We start from the raw sequence: 7,584 nt of genomic DNA, 5'->3' as shown, positions 1-7,584 counted from the left end.
GGGAAAGAGCGGAGGGAGCAATATTGTATTTATAACATGAATATATATAGCAATAAATAGCAAGCCTATTAAGCCTCCTCTCCACTTTGTCCTTTGTACTGCCCTAGTCCCTCCTCTTGGCTTTCAGAGAGGGGATGCCTGCCATATAGAAACACCTCAAGGACAGGAATGTCTGTGGAAGGAGGAATCATTGAAAGCCCTTTATTTCATAAGCATTTATTACGTGTTCCATATATTTCACCATCTGCATCATTGAGGGGTCCTGGGGCAGGAGAATGATAGGTTAGGGAGAGGTTGGAAGTGAGCTAGATATACTAGTAGACGGAGTATAAAAATGTGTGGCAAGGTACATCTGTTGACCCATGACCCTCAGTCCTGTGAGGGAGACAGAGAGCCCCCTTCATTACAGAGCAGTGTGAGTAGCACAAGGAAGGGGTGAATTCACCTTCTGTTAGGGCTGCTTCATCCTCTTCCTTCTAAAGATGAAAAATCAAAGCCAGGAAGTGTTAAGTGACTCATGTTGGTACACACAGTTCCTTAAAGAGAATCTTTGACTAGCACTCAGCTTCTGGGTTGCAGAAGGCTAGAGATGATAGAGGGAATCTATAAAAAAGGCAAGAAGAGGCTCCCCCCCCCCACTTTCTCTGGGCTTACCGTAGAGAGTTAGACTTCTGTGTGGAATCAGAAATGAGGATCCTGCTTTGCTACACTATCCTAATCATGTCAGAAACTGAATGCAACCTATCTTAAACTTGAAATACTTTTCAATTGTTTTGAATCTGTGCTGTTGTACCTGCTACCAGTGCTCAAGTGAATCATTAAAAACCAAACAGCTTTCACAAAACAAATGTATGCCTATGCCACAGAAGTGAAACCTCAGACATTATTGCAAGATATGCTTTGTCAACTGCATGTGTGCTTAATGCAATGGCTTCTAGACGCATCTGAATTTTCAGGATATATTTTAAAATGCTTATCGTGGATTCTTCATATTTAGCATTCACTGAATGACACAGGAGTGTTAATAAAATCAGTTCTCACTGGAGATGGGGACTAAAAACGAGGTCATTAATTACAAGTATTGACCTGTTTTGCCTGTATGCTCAAAAAGAGTCATTTTTAGAAGAAGTTTAAATGAGAAAGAAATGAAGAAATGTGGAACATGTTGAACACATGCGCAAAGTGGAATCTCCTTTTAATTTCCCTAATGAGCCAGAGAACTGAGCTGGGAAGAATAATAAGCATTGATTAGATAACAGAAAAAAAGGCTAATTCCAACTCCAAAGATAAATAATTGTCTTTTTAAATATATTCATTGTATGTATGTATGTATGTATGTATGTATGTATGTATGTATTTTGCTTTCCATAGCTTGGGGAAAAGCCAAAGCCAAGAGTAATTTGTAATCTTATTTTCAATTACTTTTTTTTCAATTAGTTTTTTTCAACATTTTATGAGTGTTGTCTGTGCTTTCAATCAAGCATGTTCATGAAATAGCAATTTTGTCTCCAACTTAAGGAATTATTAATCAAGGACCCAATTGTGTTTACAAAGCAGGGGAGCTAAAATCAATGGGTGTATAACCTGAGAGTGAGGCTCAGGCAATGCCAGAAGGAGCCAAATCTATTCTGAGACCTTACTAAGGGGAACCTAAGTGATTGTTGGCAATAGTGCTATTGCAGGGTGACATGAAATAGGCCTTTATATATGCTTTTTCCTCCATGTTTTCTAACCCTGGGAAACATAATAATTTAATTCCCTTTGATGATTCCCACTGGTTCCACTAGGTTTTCCTGGGAGTTGTGATAAATGAAAAGTCATGTTTGAGCTCTATGACTGAGGAGGAAGTCCAGGGCATTTCCTAGAAATTAGTGACGAAGGAGAATAGAATTCCCTATTTGGCTTATGCTCGCCCTGCCTGGCCAGCCCAATTTCCAGGATTATGTTGTCTGTGTAGCAGAGTATCAGCTATTTCAAGCAGTGGTTCCTGGGATTGCAAAAGTGGCCCAGAGGTCTTGTTCCTGTAATTACTCTGGTTCCTAGAAAGCCAGTATGGACAGGTGTAATCAAGGAGAGGAGGTAGGAAGCTAATATTTTGGGGGGTGTAATTAGGTGGTGGACATAGTGATAGACACTTCATACATGTTGGCTTATTCTCTCCTTAGAACAATGTATGAGCTTGAAAATAGAGCAGATCCTATTCATCTTCAGAGGAGAAAATTCAGGCTTAGAAGAAATGTACCTTTACCAAGTGTTCACTGTTAACAAATGCCAGGTGTCTATCTTCAGGTGGGTATGTGTGGAATGAAAATGTAATACCTGGCCAACTGGTTAGAAACCTGTGCCAGGTTTGCTCTCTCAGAAGGAAATTCTTGGCTATGACTTTAGTAATAGTACTGAACAAATGTAACTTTGGACAAGCCATTTAACGTCTTAAAGACAATTTCCACATCAATAAAATGACAAAGTTGCAATAGATGTTGCCAAGGAATACTCTAAACCCTGAACAATTTTATTCTTCTACTATATTGGCAAATTTTTCTTTCCCATTCATATTATTTTGTTTTCCTCTTTAAATCTGATCCTGACAAAGTGAGCGACAATGAAAATTTTCCTGAGGGACATTTTAACTTATTAGGAAATAAAACTAAGGAAGGACTTAAAAAATGGGGAGGCATTTCTTCCTCAGTGGAACTTTTTATTGACCATGTATAATCCTGGTGCATTTTTTAAAAAACAGAATTAGTTTTATTGATTTCAGAGAGGAAGGGAAAGGGAAAGAAAGATAGAAACATCAGTGAGAAAGAATCATTGATAGGCTGTCTCCTCCACACCCACAATGGGGATCAAGCCTGCAACCCAGGCATGTGCCTGACTGGGAATCGAACCTTGACTTCCTGGTTCATAGGTCTACACTCAACCACTGAGCCATGAGGCAGGGCACATGGGGCATTTTTTGAAAGTACTTAAATGGTTCCTTATGGGATGATATCTAAACATTATACTGTTTTATTTTCCTACTTGAAAACAAATTATTCTATAAACACAGACTGTGATGACATAAGGCAAAGATTATAGGGATCTATATACTGTTTTTTATTACCTTATGTATTTTATTTTTAATTTATTTAAATTTTAAAATCTTTATTGTTGAAGGTATTACATATGTCTCCTTTCTTCCCCCATTGACCTTTTCTAGCCTGCTCCCATTCCCACCCCAGGTCTTCACCACCCTATTGTCAGTGTCCATGGGTTAAGGGTATGTGAATACAGGTTCTTTGGTTAATCTTCTCCCACCCACCCATCCACCTCTGCTTTCCCTCTGAGATTCAACAGTTTTAAACAATACCTCTGTGTAAGCTTGCCAAAGGTAATCAAATATTTAAAAAGTGAAGGAAGCATTCAATTATATATAAATAGAGTTTTCAATATAAAAGAGCATTTAAATCTACAAAAAAACCCAACAACCCTCTTCTTAATTTTCTTAGAATTAAATTGTAAAGTAAATATTCCGGAATTGAGAATTTTATACTAAAATTAGTGAATTCACTTTAATTAGGATAAAAATCTAGCTATCTACTGTTTATGACAGACACATCTAAAATAAAATGCTACATGATGGTTTATTTTGTACACACACACACACACACACACACACACACACACACAGTGATATGTTAGACAAACTGAAGCACAGAAATAAAATACCACAGGTAGAAATAATTCAAGTGAAGTAACTGAAAGCCTTAATCAACATAGAAGGGCATAAAGAAGGAAGATAATCAATGAAGAATAGAAGTGATTGTGAACCACTGAATACTTATACCAGGACAGAGAATTATCAAAGTAAAACTCAGAGTGAGGGTCAGAATTTGACAGATCAAATCATTTTTAAACCCGTAAGAATATGCACCCTTTCTAGACATTATAAAACTGGCAAAAGTGACTCAGTGGCTGTGGATGTGATTTTATGCCCTACAAAATGCGTATTTTCTCTTGTGACCAGGAACCATAGGTAATAAAATAAATAAATAACAACATATAACTGACTATAGACAAACCTTCATAAATTCCCAAAGGTGGAAAATTAAGAGGCCATATTTTTTGGCTAAAAGCCAAAAATTACAGAATTGTAAAAAAATAATAACACATTTGTAATTGTCTATAATAAAAATTAATTTAAATAGAAATGCATATGAAATAAAACTATAATTCCAAATAATTCAGATATTAACAAAAATTTGATCACTTCATATAAAACCATGTGGAATGCATCTAAAAGCATACTCAGAAGAAAAATTAATGCCTGGAATTATTTTATTAATAAATAAGAAATATTATAAAATGGGTTATTATTAAATTTAAGGCATTTTAAAAATAATAAAGAAGTTGAATAAATTTAAATAAGTTTTATGAACAACATAAACACCAAGAAGGAAATATTAATAAAATTAAAATTGATAGGATCAAATAGATAATTATAATTTTGAATAAAGAAATATTTGCAGCATGAAAAGTAATCATAGCTACAACTAAAATTTCAGTAAGCTAAATATTATAAGCAATTTTGCATAACACTTTATGAAAAATGAATACAAATAATTTAAGGGAAAGAACAATATTAGGATAGTATAACTTTCCAAAATAAACTCAGGGTTAGAAAGCACAAAAAGCTAATACTTTAGAAAAATTAAAAAAAGTTTTAAGATCTAACCCTAAAAAGCTCTACCAACTGACATGAATTTATAGGTTAATTTTATCAAATCTTTTGGGAATAAAAATTTTGTATGTTATAAAAATTTTTCTGGGCATAGACAAATATGAATATCTTATTAAGCTTATATAACTTTATAACAAACTGTGATAACTATGGAATTGAAAAATTATACTACAGAAGAGTGATAATTAAAATATAAGTGAAAAAATATATAATGTAAATAGCATTCAGTAAGATATTGATATTATTTGCCATGTGGAAGCAGAATTTATTTCAAGAATGCAAAGTGGTAAATTTTATAAAACCAACCACTTAATATGTTCTAGTGTTTTAAAGTCTGAATGTGTCAACAGATAAATACTAGTAAGTTAATAACACTACATTTGGTAGTTTAAAAAATAGTAAATAAAATAAAAATAGAACAGAACCTCCTTAAAAAGCTGAAAAAATGTTTGACAACAACAAATACCATTGTAAGTGTATTCACACACTCCATTAAACTCAAGATCAAATAGGAATGCTAACTGTCACCACTGAAGCACTATTATTCAGCATTGTCTAAGAGTTTCTAGCTAAAGAAGAGACAACATGATAGCTTTGTTTGGCAACATGATCCCAGAAGTTAGAAATAAACTCTGGTTCTAATTCTGGGAGACTTTTTTGGGGGGTGGGGAGATAGACAGTTATTACATGAAGGATCATGGGCAATTACTCAACCCTTTAAGCTTCAATTTCTCACCTGTGGAAAATCGCATTGCTCTCTCTCTATTAGGGGGACTATGAAGATTTGATTTAAAAATAGTTATAAGGTAATGAACCAAATTGGCTGAAACTTAATTGGCTTTTAATTGATAATATTCCTATTAACCACATTAGCAATATTATTATTATCCCCATCACAAATATTGTGATTGTGCAATATTTTAACAGAAATTTAGGAAAATTCAATCAGGTCGCTAGATAAAAGGAAATAAATTCAAGTTATTTTATTTATGTTTACAATGGAAAGTTAGAATATATATTGGGGAAAAAGGCAAATCCCAAAGATAAAATACAAAACAAACAAAAATCTAAGTTAAAATTATAAAATATGAAGATAGACAATTAATATAAGTCTATGTAAGACCAACATTAAGAAATCTATAAAATGTTACTAAAATATATAAATAATATTTTAATTACTGAGAGTTGTATTTTCCTCTGGTATGCGAAAATGTCTTTCCATCTCACATAAAATGTACATTTATTTAATTTAATGGAAATCAGAATTCTATCTTTTGTGAGAAATTAAAAAAAATGTCAGCTATAAGAGTAAATGTAAGACAAAGGTCAATAAAATATGAAAAAATATGACTAATGAAGGTGCACTTATGCTATCCTATATAATAAAAGACTAATACGCAAATTAACCAAATGGTGGAACTACTGGTTGCTATGACATGCACTGACCACCAGGAGGCAGATGCTTACTGCAGGAGCTTCTCCCTAGTGGTCAGTGCACTCCCACAGGGGGACCACTGCTCAGCCAGAAGCCAGGCTTAGGGCTGGCGAGTGCAGCAGCAGTGGCAGGAGCCTCTTCTGCCTCCATGGCAGTGCAAAGGATCCCTCAGGGTTTCCGGATTGCAAGAGGGCACAGGCTGGGCTGAGGGACATCCCCACCCCCACCCAGTGCATGGATGTCGTCCACGCATCCTCTAGTTAGTGTTATACTTCAGAGAAAACAAATAATTATACACAAGGTTAGCTAAATGACTTAGAAACCAAATCCACTAAACCAGAAAAACAGAGCAATGTCTAATGGAAATTTTATGAGATTAAAATGTTTCAAAAGAGAGAAAAAATAGGATATTCAATAAATGATTTGTGTACAAAGTGCTGTCCATATTGAAGAAAATGTCAACTCTCTTCCACACAACAAGTAAGTTCCCAATGAATAAAGGATCTCAAGGTTTAATTTAAAGACTAAAAAAATAGTATAAACTACAGGAAAGTATTTTCTTTAATGAATTTATTGGGTGACACTGGTTTAAAAAAAATTATAGAGGTTTCAAGTTCACAATGCTGCAACACATCATTTGTACACTGTATTGTGTGTTCACTACCTCAAGTCTCCCTCCATTGCTATTTGTCCCCCTTTTACCCACCTCTGTCCCCCCATCCCAAGTATTTTTCTAAGCCTGAGTTTTTTAAAATATGAGGTACACTCCATAATTCATTAAGAAAATTGTTGACTGTTTTGATAATGCAAAAAATAGAAATTTTGTGTGACAGAAGACAATGTAAGTTAAAATTAAAGGTGCCTAAATGATAAAAATGCTTTGAATGTTTTACAACATAGATCTATTATCTATAATAATAAAAGAATTATATGCTGATTAGACCAGACAGCCAAATGACCATCTGGACGTCATTCCAGACATCCTTCCTGACAAAGCCACCATGGTGGGGGCCAAGGCAGAGGCAGGCGGGTGGTTAGGGGTGATCAGGCAGGCAGGCAGGCAGGTGAGCTGTTAGGAGCCAGTGGTCTGGATTGTGAGAGGGATGTCTGACTGCTGGTTTAGGCCCAATTCCACATGCAGAGTGGTTAGGGGTGATCAGGTAAGCGGGCAGGTGAGCAGTTAGGAGCCAGCGGTCCCAGATTACGAGAAGGATGTCCAACTGCCGTTTTAGTCCTGATCCTGCAGGCAGAGTGGTTAGAGACGATCAGGCAGGTAGGCAGGCAAATGGTTAGGAGCCAGCAGTCCTGGATTGCAAGAGGGAGGTCCGACTTCCCAATGGGATCGGGCCTAACCGGACAGTTGGACATCCCCCAAGTAGTCCCGGATTGTGAGAGGGTGCAGGCTGGGCTGAAGGATCCGCCCGCCCCC

This window comes from Myotis davidii, unplaced genomic scaffold (assembly GCF_000327345.1).
Source record: "Myotis davidii unplaced genomic scaffold, ASM32734v1 scaffold204, whole genome shotgun sequence".
Classification (NCBI taxonomy): domain Eukaryota; kingdom Metazoa; phylum Chordata; class Mammalia; order Chiroptera; family Vespertilionidae; genus Myotis; species Myotis davidii.
This window is presented reverse-complemented; position numbering follows the sequence as displayed.